This window comes from Numida meleagris, chromosome 10 (genome assembly GCF_002078875.1).
Source record: "Numida meleagris isolate 19003 breed g44 Domestic line chromosome 10, NumMel1.0, whole genome shotgun sequence".
NCBI lineage: Eukaryota > Metazoa > Chordata > Aves > Galliformes > Numididae > Numida > Numida meleagris.
Genome location: NC_034418.1, coordinates 6,292,342 through 6,309,137, shown reverse-complemented (window position 1 = coordinate 6,309,137; position 16,796 = coordinate 6,292,342). Strand labels below are relative to the sequence as shown.

General features: G+C 44.1%; 1 protein-coding gene across 7 annotated transcripts in view; it reads right to left on the bottom strand.

The window, feature by feature from the left end:
• Positions 1-16,796, bottom strand: part of ZNF423 (zinc finger protein 423) — a 234,897-nt gene that overhangs the window by 90,953 nt on the left and 127,148 nt on the right. Inside the window, exon 1 of one of the 7 annotated variants that reach the window (XM_021408575.1) lies at positions 466-552. The exons of 5 other annotated variants lie outside the window; for them this stretch is intronic. The gene's annotated coding sequence lies outside the window, so the exon portion shown is untranslated. Of the gene's footprint in view, positions 1-28; positions 403-465; positions 553-16,796 lie in introns of those variants that run through there. One more of the 7 variants, XM_021408574.1, reaches the window with a different exon arrangement.

Here is a 16,796-nt window from a genome sequence, read left to right as displayed (position 1 = left end):
CGCGCTCCCGGGGCCCGTCCCCACGGACCTGCGGCCGCGGGCGGCGGCGGGAAGGAGGCGGGCGGGCGGCAGCGCCGGGATGAGGGGCCCCGGGGGGGAGCGGGTAGCTCGGGGCCGGCCAATTCCCCGCTCGCGCCAGCTGGGCTCCTCGGGGGCCGCGAGACAAAAGGGAGCACGAGGGGGATGCTGGGCCGAAGTAGGGCAGCACATGTTGCGTGCCGGCCGGCAGCGGGAAGGCGGCGGGGCAGCGCAGCGCAGCGCAGCGCCGGGGTAGGGACTGCTCTGGCTGCGGTCTGAATGCTGCAGAAATGACCGCTGGCAGAAACGACTGCACAAATACATGCACCGTGTCCATCTTCCCCTTTGCAAGCAGGCTGCGCGCATCTCCTGCCGGGCAGCGGTGCGCAGAGGAAGGGCCCCACAGAGAGAACTCGGCCCTCGGAGCGGCACAGCACCGCGGCTCACCTCGGCTGCAGCTGCCGGGGCCCACCGAGCGGACAGCGCCAGGCGCCGCTCCGCACCCGGCCCAGCTGGCTTTCCCGCCGAAGCGAGCCGAGCTACCTCAGCACGCAGCCACACGGCGCCCGTGCTCACCGCGTGCTGCCCCGCAAACACGTTGGGCCCTCGAGAGCACAGATCTGGGAGAGCTGTGGGGTTCTGGCTGCTGTGCTAATACAACTTGGGTTCCAAATAATGACCGTTTCTCAGATTGAAAAGAGTTTGTACTGGAAAAGGAAGCATTTACACAGAGAGCTGAAAACAAGGGTCATCTCCTTTTGCCAGCTTGATGTAGGCCTTCCACTAATGGTCATGTGTAACTTCTGGATTCTTTCATTGTGCTGCTTCCTCGTTCTTTGACAATTTAGAAGGAATCAGAAGCTTTGAGTTCCAGGGACAACCTACCTTGACTTTCTCCCAAACAAGATGCTGAATGACTAAATGCCCAGAACTAAAGAAATTAGGAAACGCTCATTATCATTAATCTCTTTATGGAATGAAAAATAGCCCTGTTAATTTTAACTTGCCATTTTAAGTTGGAAAAAAAAGACCCATAATGAACTGAGAAGGAAATCCTAAGGTATTTTACCAGAGTAATATTTTACAGGGAAGATTTATTTTAGATGTGGTGTGACATGTCTGGCTATGATGGTTAGAATAATAATTTTACATTAATGCAATCAAAGGAATGGAGCAGAATGAGAAAAATCACTTTCAAAAAGGAGATTAAAGTCATTAAAAATGGCTAATCCTGCAAAGTGGGACTGTTCTAAAATAAAGAATCACATGGCTGGTGTGAGGCTTTTGTCATTAGCGCATAAGAGAATCAAAACAAGTATTAAAAGGGGAAGAAAATTCAATAAAAAGTTTAATTAGGGAAAAAAGAGCATGAAGGAAGCTTCAGGATGTCAGTAGTGTTCAGGATGTGTGTGTGTCACAGAGCTTACGGGGCTAAAGTTGATAATCAATCTCCAGTGGTACAGTAATTTAGCAACGTAATGTTCAGCACGTTTATGGGACTGCAGGCATTTATCATCATCACTGCGGAGCTAATTCCAGCCTCATTGCATTCAATAAATGTGTTTTCCTTCTAATAAGAGCAATTTGGCCAAACTGTAGCATAAATCATACTTCATACTCTGTTTATCTTCCAGATAGCACGAGCTGCATTCAGAAATAAGCACATAAAGCTAAAACAATAAAATTAAGCCTTAAAAAATACACAGTCTCTTTTAGAAAGGAGACACACAGCACATCGCAAACTGCCAGCAGTAAGCTGCACTGCCTCCTCAGCATACTCCAGTGACACTGATGTATTTATTATTTCAAAGTTATTTTGCTCATAGAAAGCCACGATTTCCCAGCCCCTGCAGATACTTTTCATCCCGTCTCCCCTGCAAGGCCGGAATCATCCTGCCTGTCAGAGCTTCGGTCTGGGGCTCAAGAGCACCAAGTGCTCCTGCCCGGGCGGCAGCTGGGCACCGGGCTGTGCCCAAGGGACCTGCAGAGCCTCTGTCCCAAGCCTGGCGGGCACTCCCCATCCAGGACAACGAGCCATGGAAGTGAGATTGGAAGGTGCTCTTACTCTGTCGGGTTCGTCCCTCTAGTACAGAGCCAGTACACAAAAAGAATGCTTACATTAACAAAAAGAAAACCCAAAAATCAATTCTTAAGATTGTTGTTTAACTTCAGATTTGTGGTTATTTCAGAGCCTCTCTATGACACCTAAGTTAAAAAGCTCAAAAAACTCAAATTGCATTAGACTATTGAAAGCTGATGGAATTCTGGCACCCACAATAAGTAAGCTACTTTCGCAAACAAGCTTGGGAACAGGAGACATGCGTATAAACCGCTCATGTTTCAGTTCCTCGCATCCGTGGTAGGGAAAAGCCATCTGCTGCTCAAGGGCAAATTGTAGGGCTTACTTATGGATAGCTGTGAAGCCCCGAGACATCCTCAGACAGAGGGCCTGATAGGAATGTTATCAATTTCAATAATTATTATCATCACAGACACCTATCTATGAGAATACAACACAAAGATTGAGAGAAAAGGACGGCAAAGTCTTCAGTAGTGGTTATAGCAAATTTTGAATTGCTCCACTATGCATTAACACCAAGGATAGATCATTACAATGGATTATGGTAAGAACCTCACACAGCATACGCTGTTCATTTACACTGCAGTGCTGGTGTGAAATAATGCAAATCAAGTTTACATATCAAATGTTGTAAGTTTCAGTATTTTCAGTGCACTGTAACAGATTTTACTTTTTTTTTTTTTTTTTTACTGGAGTGTATGTTGCCCTTTTCCTGCACGTTTCCTGCACAAACATAACACGGTAAATAATAACAAATATCATTACTGTTCCCAACTCAATTTTTATGGGTGTATTGGCTTCAGTGACTGATTTTGTCCTTTGTCACATAAGGCAATGGGGCACTACGAACCACAGCTCTGGGGCCAACCACAGCCATTTGATGCTGGCACCGCACCCACCTGAGCAGTGTCAGGACCATTCTGCGGTGCCTGAAACCCAGCGTCACTGTGCGCTGCAACGCTTTGCTGAACAGTGGAAAAGGGCTTCCACTGCTCATTTATAACCATCCTACAAAAAAACCACGCAACTGCGCCCAGCACCGGTCAGCACATCCCTCGCTGAGGCACCAGGGAGGCTCTGGGAAGCTCACGCTGTGCTGAAGAACACTGCGCAACTTCAGGCTTCAGAAACATCAGCTCCTGCACAAACATTCCTGAAAGCTTTCTTATTTCAAGGCACTATTCTGTTTTGATATGTATTAATATTTCATGTTCAAAGTGAAACTGACTGGGGATAAAAAAAACTCCAAGGTGCTAATACCAGCGGCCCCACAGGCAGTGCCCTCGTGATTATCAGTGACTTAAGGAAAAGGTGCTCACACCTAATTGCATGCTGATGTGGTAAGTGTTTGTGTTGGGCTAAATCACCAACAGTGATTCGTTTCCCAACTTCTCCGCTTCGCACTGCCATTCATATTTTGAAGTGAAGTTTTTAAAAAGAAATAAGGATGTCTGGCTCAATGGAAAATATATATCATCTAATTTTTCTTCTCATGAACAGAGTAACTGGATAGTCAGAACATAAAATCAGCACGAGATGTAGCACAGACTTTCAAACGTTACATTTGCTGGGATGTCTGCTGTAGATAAAGTGTTACACAGGCAGTTTAAGCCTAGCTGTCTTTGTTTAAACCTTTCTTTTGGGATCAAAGAGGCATTTAATTAGTCTTTTTTACGCTGCAAGTTAAAAGTACACAGAAATGTCTGTCGAGGCCTGGCTGATGCACAGGAACTTGTTAAGGCAGCGTAACATGTGCCTGAGCCCTGTCTCCCACAGCAAGGCCGTTAAGGCTCAATAACGACCATCGGTAGGGTGATACATCATTCTATACGATGGTAAAAATCAGAAAGTTATTTGTAGCATTATTTTTCTTACATCAAACAGGCTGTATTTTAGAGGTAACAAAAATTAACATATCATTAAATAAGTTATTTCACACTTTAATAAATGGCATAATAAGGGGCGGAGGAGAAAGTTTTATGTTAGATCTAGGAATAAACTAAATGCTTTCAGGGTTGAATCACTGTTTTTCTTTACTCCCTTTGGAAAAGCAGCAGATACTATATTCTGCTGTGCATCATGGACTTGGGACTGAAAACAGCTGCACTCTAATTACATGTAAAGTGTACCAAAACATTCCTTTTATCACAGACTGTAAATCTGTTAGCATCTGTCTCTCCTTTGTTTCTTCCACAAGATACAAGCTTGTTTCTACATTTTTCTCACCTGTAGCGGTGATTAAAATTCATTATAAATGAAAGGAGTGAACACTAAAACAAGTTCCTCTGTGTACAGTTCTAAACTCAAATTAGAAACAGCTGTTTGCTAATTCATGCAGTGATGTTTTGTCGTGCTCTGTGAATCAATAATAACTCACCCTATTTCTACAGAAATGTTAGGATTGTACGTGTATTTTGCTTAGCCACTCGCTCTTCAGAAATGTTCAAATACACGTTCTGTCTTTTTTAAGCAAGATTAGAGGATGATACCAGCAAAAATTGTCAACAAATTAACAGAACGACACTAATAGCTTGCTGCTCATGCTTACCCTGCTGCCTAGAGGGTCCTGTACCACCCTTGCTGCTTTGATACCTGCAGAGCATTTCACAGAGGCATACTCTAAGAACAAAACTGTACATGGGGTTATGTGCTCACATCATAGATGCGATAAGTCATAACGAGAGAAGGCTGTAAAATTAGAGGTTCAGCTATGACATGAACAGCTTTCAAATACAAGGAAAGACAAAGCCCTTAGGAAAACAATCCTAGTAGAATAATTATTACTTATAATAATTACTTATAAAATTAATTATAATAAATGGTAATACTTTGGGTAATTCTTACTAATATTTCTCAATATTATCTTAGCCACAGCACAGACTTTGTATCACCCTATTGGCCTTACAGTCACACCATTACATTCTGCACTTCTTGCTACTTGGTGTCAACACTTATCATGATTTCAGCAGGATTATACAAAACGAGGAGACAGTGCAGAGCAGTTGTGAGCTCTGCCTGCACATGTTGGCACAGAGCCTACGGCTCGGGGCAGGCAGTGGCAGTGCTCTGAGCACCGGAGCCACCCTGGCCTCCTGCTCCACTCCCTTTGCAGTGCTTGGGAAGCCAGCTCAGAGAGGTGAAAAGCACTGCCCTGCATGAAGGTCTCTGTGATACAAGCAAGGAAAATCCTTTGCTTGGTTATAAATGACAACGTTCCTTCTCTTCTGTTATCACTAGCAGTAACAGGGTTCTTCCCATGCTCTGTGCGCCCTGTGGAAACATGGACAGCAGAAGAGCCTTTGTGGTGGGATGAAGTACGTGTGTGGCATTTCCGAGATGGCTGGTTTCCTCCCTGCCATCCGATCGGGCAGCTCCCGATGGCAGCAGACACCTGCTCCCAGGCTGCTCTGCGATCCCCTCAGGCTGTGCACTCAGCCACAGCTCAGGCTCCTTCCCTCAGCTCACGCCAGGGCTGAGCGTCATAATACAGATGGGCTGGTGCTTGGAAAAATTCAGAGAGCACAGAAACCGAAATTAAGAAGGGACAGACTTTTCTCCATGAACAGGCCAGACTGATGTGATCTGACTTAATGCTTTACTGTGCTCATTTTCATGTTTCTGAATTCTATGTTCAAGTCAAGATGAAGTCATCAATTACAATCCATTAGGTTCATTCATAAAATTCATTTAGGGGTCAGATTGTGTGCGGTGAGCAGGGAACCTGGTGACAGCAGTGACAAGGACAGGCAGCACTTTCCACAGGATATTCAGCTTGTGCAGAATCAGGTCAGAGCTCATTCTGATGGCATGGGCAGCAGTTCGGAGGAGTAAGTGCCTTGAAAACTGGGGCAGTGGCAAACTAGGACAAAGAGAGCCTTGCCAAGACCCCTCAGATAAGCTGCTGTTACTGCTAGGACAAACACATGTCTACTACTGTGCTGGTAGGCAGCATGAGAGCGGTGCTTCCATTTCTGCACAGCTCTGTTCCAACTTTTTGGCCATATATCAACTCTAAGCCAAAAGAACCACTAAGAAGGGAGAAAACTGAGACCAGACATCACAACTGTTCTGCATCTTCTAGTCAGGGTCACTAGAATGACAGGCTTGCTAGGATGGCTTTTTGTGAGGAGATCTGACACTACAGTGACCCAATCTCCAGGCAAGTGAGTTTGCTGTCGCTGTCTGTAATGTAAGAAAAATACTTTCCCAAGAGCAGGCTTTCGCTCCTAAGTGACTATTTTCCATCCGTGCTCAGGAGAAGAAATGTCAACTACCATGTTCCAAACCTGGGAAAAACCTCATGTTTTAAATCTCCACTCTGCACAGGACTTTACTGCCCAGCTTTCCGGCCTGAGGAATTTAAAGCTGGTCATATTATTAGAGCAAGTTGCAGGGGAAAATAAAACCAGCTTGTTAAGTTAGAAAGAGTAGGCTGTTCCAGGCTTTCATTTTGATCTAGGTGGGAAAACTGTGACGCAGTTACAAACTTAATGGGTTGACATTTGTGATGAATAGACCTAACACTGAAAAACACATGTTGGCTGAAACTGCTGAACAATAAACAAACAGTAAAAAACAACAATATCCAGATTTTGTACTGCCTTCAAAGAGCTGGGGAACGAAAATCAATAAATTACATGTGACATACAGTATCAAGTAACCTGTTTTATAGTTATGCATATGCATTATTGGTCTGATTTCCAAATGTGTTGCATATTCATATCGATCCTATTGAAATCTAGAGGAAGGGCAGCTGCCTAACCCCTCTGAAAATTCAAGTGACAAACATTAAACATAGTCAAATCTACACCAAGGTGTTTTCTGAAAGGTGCACACATTCCCTGCCTCTTTCATGATTTCACAGTCAAGATTTCATGCAAACACCACCAGTGGAGATGAAGATGCCCTTGTGAGCATCTCTGCTCCCACGAGGACAGACAGTAGTATTTCCTCGGGTCTGGGCAGTGCAGCTTCTGGAGACCATCCCCTGGCCAGATGCAGAGGAGCTCCCATCCCTCAGTGCCCCCAGCGGTCCCCTGCAGCTGATGGAGTGCCATCCAGGCCCAGCCTGGGGTTTCCTCCAGCTCAGCACATCTCCCGTTCCTCAGGGATGGCATGTACTATGGCAAAATACAATTAGCTAAGACTCTGGGTTTGCTATAGTGAACAACTCTTTTAAAATATTTCATTTGAAATTAAAAACAAAGGAACACCGCTGAATATTAAGAACATTTCTGAGTATCCCTTAGTTAAATATCAGTCCTGAATCCATACCGTGTTCGTGACTGGCCTGAGGGGACTGGCATTAAAACAGAGGTCAGAAAGGAAGTTCTCCACTTATCAATAGCTGATAAAAATAACTGAAAGGTTTAAAAAGAAAACAGCTATAGATTTTGTGCTATGCAAGATGAAAGCCAAGCAGCGTGGCTTGCCAAGGAGAGATGTGTATTCCACGCTGCATGGTAACACTACTTCTTTTTCACTAACAGTATCCAGGTTTTTAAATAAGAAACAGCTTTCAGAACAAGCAAACAAACAAAAGTGTTTTCCACCCGGTAAGAATCTTTCACGGTACATGAGTGCTGCCCTACAACAAACGTACTGCATGACAGACCATTTGAGTTTAGGCGGTGGTAACCTGCTATCTGTGATCTGATGACTCACGCTGCACCACACAAGAGAACCGTCCGCCGAAAGCTGCACTCTTCTTCCAACAGATCTTTGCCCTTTTGACTGGAGAGCCCGATGTCAAACCATCAGCCATCTCTCTCAGCCTTCCAGCAGAAGAGCTGCAGCGGCAGCTAAGGGCTCTCCTCCCAGAGCTCACACCCATGTGTGAGCCCTACACTCCTACAAATACGAATTGCTCAATTTATTCTCGTTAGTTACTGTCCCTGTGCCTCAACCATAGATGCATAACAGAGTGAATTTATAATTATGAAAGGTGTAGGGCACAATTATTTGTTTAAATGGGATTAAAATTAGGGCTGGAGAGTACACTGAATCATCTCAGTTTATCCCTGAAGAGAAGGAGGGACAGCAAACATCTTGGCACTTGCAAATAAATGCCTCTTTCCCCACCATCCCTCCCAAACAATGCTCCTTGCATCGAGGGCAGCCTCACACAGACATTGGCACTGATAACAGAAAATTAAAGGGAATAAAGGGAAAAATGTTTTTCAAGGCCAGGATGGATCAGGCAACCTGATCTAGCTGTGGATGTCCCTGTTCATTGCAGGGGAGTTGGACTAGATGACCTTCAAAGGTCCCTTCCTACTCTAAGGATTCTACGATTCTGAGTTTTGTTCAATAGCTTCCTCCCTAAGTCTACCCATATAAAGGAGAATTGTTGTATTTACAAAAAATATCTGATGATGTTAATAAGAGGAATGAGGAGGTAATACGGAGTGCTATCTGTTACCCTAAAAAGCTTCACCTTTGTATTATAGGTACTGAAAGCATTTGCCTTTCTATAGAGGAGTCCGCTCAATTAAAGTGGGTGGAAGCTGGAGGTGGGGTGGGGACACAGCTGAGTTAAAAACCAAAGCAAGAGCAGAAAAGCACTAAAAAGCAGAAACAACAACAACAACAAAAGCTTTCAGGGAAATTTGGAATCAGAGGCTTAATTAATAGACAAGCACCTCCAGAACTAGGGGTGCTCCTGAAATGATCTCTGTCATTAGATGGCTGGAAACACCACTATCTCCCAAATCAATCAACATTTTCTTAGGTGTTTGGAGTTTTGTTGGTTTTTGTTTGCTTGTTTGTTTTCCCAGATAAGGAAAGGTTTTTTACTTGCACCTAGATCTTAGTGTGGGATGTCTCACACTGGAACAAACTGTGTCCCACCTCAACTGCCATGAAGAGCCAAAACAGTGACTTCAGGCTGTATAAGCTCACACTGCAGAAGAGAAGGAGAAATGTCAATAAGATGGTCGTATTGGAGTGGGAAATTTAATGCTTTGTGGGGAGGGATGAAAAACTATTGCTATCATAACCAACAGGAAGAATATTAAATCTCAAACTAGCTTCACTTACACGCACCCTACCATCCTAACTACCCATAAATACTGCAAACAATGCCCATCCAACCTCCTGGAACCAATGCTCCTTTTCCAGAGATCCATCCCAAACTCTCTGCCCAGAAAGAAGCACAGAATGTGTTATTCTCTTGGCACAACCTTCTCACATAGAAGAGTGACAGAACAAGGTACAAATCACATATAATTTTTTTGTTTTGTCAAGGCTTTTCTAGTATTTATTTTATTTCCTATGAATAAGGCTTTTTTTTTTTTAATTTGCAATTATCTTTTCCATTGTCTTGGATTACCATACCTTCTACCTTTGGATTTTGTATGACCATAACCAGGACATAGGAAGCTTACAACATTACGTAAAGCCCAAAGTCACTATACTCAGACACAACAGTGACACCACCTTAATCCAGTTCTTTGGCTGGGCTGAAGACAGTGAATCTGATCTGATTTTTCTCTCACTGTGTTGCTTTGTATCAAAACATCCATTTTCCAGTGGGTGGGGCCTAACAAAATAAAAAGCAGAGGCGTGGGCACAGAAGGAAGAGCTATTATAAACTCACAGAAATACACCATGTCAACCAGCTGTCCGGTTTGTACAACAGCATCCAAAAGTCAGCTGAGTCCATATTTTGTAGTTTCAATATATTTTCCACTTTAAACCATTTTATTATCTTTCCACTGTCATTAGAGAAGCTTCCACTGCAGCCACAGGAAAGCAGACATCCCTTAACCATCCTACACTAATTCCTGCCTGAATTTTTGCGCAAAGTGTGATCAGGTAACAATATTTACCATGTACAGTAATTATGAAAAACTGTGAGATTGTGTAATTATGTATTTTAATTACATGATCTGATTAGCTTTTTTAATCACATCATAAAAAGAAAGGAAATTCACTGAGGTTGTCAGAAAGTTAATAAAAATAAGGTAATTCACGGCTAAGGCTCACCATGGTGCCTTTCTAACTACTTCCTTGCTACACCCCACTGTGCCTAGGTATTGGAGGTCAACCATAAGTATTAATTTCCTTACTTTTATTAACTTTGGTGACAACATTCATGCTCTTTTGGCAAGGTTTTTTTTTTGTTGTTTTCTTCATTAGGAAATGTTTCTCATTTAGCTTAGCGATATTTCAAGGGATGGCAGACTCTCCAAAACCAGAAGCCTGGTTGATGTGGAACCCTCTGAGAGAGCCTCACCCTTCTGTGTCCCCGAGCCCTCCAATGGCCATTCCTTGGGGCAGCTGTCACGTGCTGCCACACGAGCCGTGCTGCCAGCCTGCAAGGCCCGATCAATTTAGCGTGTCAAGCAACATCTTGATGAAGCAAACCGGCTGGCAGCTCTAGGTCGTACTGAATCAAGGCCGTCACGATGCGTGAGAAGTCAACCCAGTGCTACAGAAGGAAGATGGAAAGTAGCCCGAGAAATTTGGGTAGATGGAGGCAGGAGCTGAGCCCAGAGGCACTGAGCAGAGACGTGGATGGCACAAAACGATGCCTTTCCCTGCATAAGGAGATGGGCTCTTCCAGCAAACAAATGGTCCCTTGGACCTGTCCTGGCGAACCGGGCTGCCGTGTGCGGATTGTGCGGGGTGAGGAGCCTTCTCCCACACCCATGTCAAGCCAGAGCACGGCTGTTTCAGCTCTGGAAAACAATTTTTCTAACTTTTGGATCCGATTCTGCTCTAAGGAAACATTTTGTTTATATCCAAACTGGGATTCTATAATGTAATACTTGGCGATTGGACGCAGGAGCTCTGTTTTACTCATTGCTGGTTCACTCTCTCCCCTCTGCAGCCCTTCCTTCTTTTTCCTCTTTTTTCTGCTGTTACCTTTCCACCCGCTCTCACATGGCTCTCTGGGGGGAACAAATCACTCTGGGAGGTTTAGTGGGCTGACAAGAGCAGAAATTCAATCGGGTGTGCGTGCAGGGCCAGGCACAGCAGAGCCCCGCAGTGACACCCCGCGGGCTGCCCCACTGGTGACCTGGCCGGGCGGGCACCCCGCTCCACGGGACCACCTCCTGCACACCGGGACTTCGGCGTGCCTGTTTTGGAGGAGAGGGCTGCCAAATGCTGACGGGCCGAGAGTGATTATTTCAGTAGAGTTTTTTTAATAGAGCTGACACAAAATGCAGTTCATTGGCAAACTATGCTCCCAAAGTAAAAGACCACTACAAAGCCACCTTTTTCCAAGAGAAGTCTAAAGCAGCTTTGGGCAAGTTATCACTTACGTTTTTCATTTCCATCTTAGGAGACGTGTAACTGTGTCGTCGCAGCCCTGCCCTATCCGTGGAGAATATACAGAGGCGGCTCCAGCTGCAGAGGGGCAGAGGTGGGCAACCAGGGTGTGCTGCAATGCATCCCGCACCCTGCGTCGCCCCGAGCCCAGCCCCCGGGCAGCGGAGGCACTCTTCAACTGCTGCCTATGAAAAGGCATGGAGAGAGGGGCTCAAAATGATTTGAACAAGCTTCCGCGTGGAAAATGGAAAACATTGTGTGCAACAACAGGAATCCTTTTCCTTTGTACAGTATTTGCTGCTGCAGATTATATTTGCAAACTGTAGCTTTCAATGTAGCGTAGCCAAAAGCAACCTAACAGCATAATTTTCTTCCCGGGTACTTTACTTTTAAATTCTTCTATGGACAATGAAGTGGAGATTTGGAAAAAATAAGAAAACAAAGAACCCCCTTTACTCATGTGCTTGCAAACCTGGGTAAGCTTACAAGAGCCCATCTTTTAAACAACCGGCGTGATTTACACTGCTCACGGTGCAGGCACTGCCTTCTGCCAGCAAATCTTAATGCACGCAGCGAGCGATATCTGACACTCTGCAAACTCGGTACTACAAAGAACTTGCTCAGCTGAAGGTATTTATAATATTTTTCTTTCACCACTGCCTGTATTTTCACTTTTACACTTTTACATGGTGTCTATACTCAGTGAAACTAAAGTATCTCTGGGACACTTATTTAAAGCATTTTTTTTTAAATTTGGTTCCTTAAATGGCATAAAAAGGACCTTGAAACTGTGTTTTTAAAAATCAGTTTCCTGACTGATAGTGAAGGTTTAGAGAGCTATAAAAGACAAATATTGGGGACAAATACCAGTTATTTCCTAAAACTAAAGGCATTTTTAGCATAATTCATTACCAGCCTATAACCCAAGACATCCACAGACAAATTCTCTATCCTTGCATTTACTCAGCCTTGCCATTTTGAACTGCATCATGCTTCTTACTAATCATCTCTAAATAATTCAAACACTTTCCAGGATCCTATTCTATGGCAAGCTATTTTCTAACAATTTTAAGTAATTTAAAAAGTTTCCGTGCAATACTGACTTTTCTCCTTCCCCTCCACTTACGTTTTCCATCTTGCTTCTTTTTGTCATTTCTCCATCCTCTCTCAAACTCAAATTATTAGACTGCAAACGTGAGCAGGTCCAGACACCCAAGGGGTGAGCCAAGATCTTCTCTCCTGGGGAAACTGCCATAGTGAACTCAATGACTATCTGTGATGTTTGCTGGTTCTAGGGAATAATATTTCCCTTGGGCACTTTCTGGATAGAGTCTACCACCTGGGTTAAGTCATTATTACAATCAAGCAGAAAAAAAAAGGGGGAGGGAGAGAAAAGATGAAAAAACACTACAGCAAGCATCATTAAAGCTCATCAAAAGTGCATTAGAGAACACCTGATAATATACTCTGAACATTAATGATCCTTACAATATACCATATTAATGCAGATGTTATCTGAATTTATGGAAACAAAATTTTACATTCACTCTTTTCCCTAAAATCAGTGTTAAAAAAGAAAAACTCTCTCAGAACTATTAGTTGCCTGTCTCCAGAACCAGATAAATAAGTAAAGCCTCCGATCCTGTGTATGTTGCTGATCACAAATCAAACAAGTCCTCTACCTTCAGAATGCTTGTTGGCATTCACTGGCAACACGCTACAGTTAAAATGGATGATGGTAAGCCAATATTAATAAAAGGATTGTGATTGTGTCGGCTTAAATTGGACTATTATTGCCACTAAGATCAATTTTACTGGCAGCCTTAAACTCTGCAATGCTGGGCAGCAATTTCCCTTGCAATTTTTCCCCCTTCACGTTATGAGGGAGACGCATGAATGCCATCGAATTGATAGTGCGACTCTATTCCAGGGTGCTGAGTGCCAGGTTATAGCACGAACAGCTTAGTTGCCTGAAGAGCCTAATACTTCAACCAATAACTGAAATGGAGGTCAAAAAATTAATTCTAGGCACTGCTTAAGTCCTGTGTTCCTCCTTTACGGAGCCTGCAAATCATGTCAAGTTCTGCATAAATAGGTTTTGTGGGGGTATTAGAGGATGAATTACTGTCATCTAGGTGCTAGTGCTTAGCAAAGCAAGGACTATCAAACTCATTTTGCCAAAATCCAATGTGAATTGCTGCTCTCAAAGAAAGAAGGTCACCCAACCAAGAACGCTCCATAACAAGAGCAGCGAGACAAAACAAAAAACTCTAAAACACACATGCATTCTTACAAAGACGCGTTTTATAAATACAACGCTTACCCCAAAAGACCATTATTTCATTGCTATTTGAAAGCTAAAGTGAAATCTGTTTCCTAAACAAGGAGCTGATAAGGTTTGCAGCATCGCAGAATTACTTCTAGAAATATGGGAAGCAGGAATTATTTTTAGTGCAGCTGAGAGGCCAGGCATATTTCAGGCAATCTCCCAGAGCCTGCTTCTATACCATGTGGGACATAAACCCACAAACTATGAAAGAACCCAAATCAGTCTTGTTTTCTCAAGTGACATCCATTATCCGTCATCTGAGAAAATTAACACGTGCATCCAGAAGCTCAATAAACTAAGCTCAGAGCTAAAAGTCTAGGATTAACTCTTTCTACATCGTAATAAATGCCATCTTTTAAGTCAGCAAACTGCTAACACATTCTATTTTATATTCAGTGCCTCTGCCATTTAAAGCAAACAGGGGCATCAAAATACATTTACACTCAAGCGCAGTTTCAAAATGTTACAGTACGCAGGGTAATTGAGAATTTCCAAATTCCAAACAGCTACAGAGATATAAAAATGGAAATACAGAAGGGCCATTAGACCAACACATGCTGTTTTGGGCAGCATTAGGAAGAGTGTCACTAAATGAATAAAAACCAGCTTTTGTGCAAAGTCTCTTTTTTTTGAAATCTGAGTTAGCCAGTGTATCTAGCTGTAAAATGCCATGAACGTTAAATATAGGCAACCTTTGTTGCTCTGCCAGCTTATTTCTACATCAAATGATAATATCTGAAGGGTTCTATTCCAGGCAAGTGTTCAGTACATTTTTCATCTTCCTGATCTGCCATAAGATAGGAAATTCAACGGTTCACATTTACTTTCCTTCTTTATACTCAGATTAATAAATTGAACAGTCCATAAATCTGAATGGTACTTCTTCTGAAGAGTTGAGCACAAATACTTAGAATGACTGATAACGCTGAATTCCCTAACCAAGTACACAGAACACTCCAGGCAGGTTTTCCATTTCTAGACTGAAACATGACGACACACATGGTCCCGCAATCTGCCATGATAAAATAAAAAGCAAGGTATCCAGAGCAAATGCAAGCAAGGCTTTCTTTGATCCACCATGTGCATTGTACTTGTTTCCGAATAGTGCTCTGGGGTGGCTGAATCACAAAAGCAGTGAAGAGCAAGCCACAGTTTGTGGCACTAACATACAAACTGGCAGGCAGCTTTCTGTAATCCACGTGTCCTTCCTCCCAGAACACATCTTGCACCTGGTGGCAGTCCTTCTTGGGGCCATTTTACTAGCCAGCTACTAGCAAGAGCGCAGGAAGTACAACGTGCACAGAACAGTGAGTTCTGAAGCAGGAATAATAATAATAATCTGATCATTACCCCAGCGCTTTAAAAATTGAACCCCCTGGCGAGAAGCCAAAATAAAACATGAAAGGCGGCCTCCAGCAGCCCGGTCAGAGTCAACATTCGGGTGAGAGCCGACTGCTTCCTCACCCTGACAGCAGGCAAGAAAAGTTGGAGACATCTGCTTGGGGGTCAGGGGTCAGGCTGGCCGGGGCTGCAGAGCGCAGCGCGGGATGGAAATGTGTGCTCACACTGAGCCAACGCACCCTGCCCCTGGTAGTGGGGCTGCGGGGGGCTCTGAGAAGAGGTCAGGGGCTGCCCCATGCTGGACACAGCTGGCCCCATAACAGACCCACCTCAGAACCCCGCTGCCAAGCTGCTGGTGCCTCTGTGGAAATCTATTGTAAAAAGGCGAAATGCTGCTGGGCAGTGAGTAGCGAGGGGGAAAGAGTGTGGGAAACAGCCCTGTGAGCACCCAGGTCAGAGGGGAGAGAGAGAATGTGCTCCGGGCACCAGGACAGTGACTGCCCTGCAGCCAGGGAGAGACCAGTGGAGCTGGGGAAGTGTGCAGAGGGAGGAGAGGAGCTGCTACAAACTGACCGTAACACCCTGACTCCCATCTCCCTGCATCACTTGGGGAAAATTAATTTAATTCTTGCCAAGTCGAGTCTGTTTTGCCCACAACAGTAACTGGTAAGCAATCTCCCTGTTTTTATCTTGACCTGCGAGTTTTTCCATCTTGTTTTCTCTTCTCATCCTGTCAACGAGGGGGAGTGAAAGAGCAGCTGGGTGGGCAAGGTTAACCCACAGCAGGGCAGCAGGCTGCAAACACCTCCCCAGAAGAAGAAAGGTAAAAAGTACCTAAATCTGCACCTATGCCTTCGAGGTCCTGAATTTATTGCTTGCATAACAGTACGTATTCCACTAGAAACATTTCTACTGGTTACCTAAAACACAAGGACTTGCAAGCAATATGAATAAATATTGATGAACTCCCACACTGGATGCTCTGGCTGCCATCATGAAGCTCTCAAGGTCACTGCTACTGCACGCTAGCTAGACGTGCACATCATCCCAGTGTGCTGCACCTCTCCTCTGCTCGCGAGTGGCTGAGTGGGTGGGATTTTCAAGGAAGAGGGAGCAGCAAGTTGTTCCAAAGAGAGCTTAGAAAGAAGAACACAACATCAGCAAACGTAAAACATGAAAGGCAGGTTTCAACGTGTGCTGAAACACTGGGGGCCAAAAAGCAAAAAGGCTTCTAAGTTGCTGCATCTTTTAGAAATCAAAAACCTAACAATGAAAGATAAACCTCCATATTTTTTTCCTATAGAAGAACTTTGATTTCTTGGAAAAATCAATAAGACTTGATTACTGAAAATGGCAATATGAACACGAACACCCTTCAGGCATCTCTCAGGTACCTCTGCAAATCACACAGCAATGCCAGACATGCCACTGCTGCTGATCGCTTCCACTCTCACACAACAAGAGCTTTCTGAAGATGGAGTGGAAGAAACCATCAAGCTGAAAACAGTGTCTATACTGAGCAGTGCTGGTCACACCAGGCTTCTGGTGCTTTCAAAACCTGCCCACAGGGATCACTTCAGCAGTTGATGACATGAGTCAACTAGTATCTGTGGTGCTACAAAGTGTCTAGTGATCTGAAATACGTTTGATGGTCCACTGAAAACAACCTGCTCTGTGCCAGGATGCACAACAGTAAACAGAAAAAGTACATTCAAGACATTGCAGAAGTCAAAGTGTCAGTGGTCTCATCAA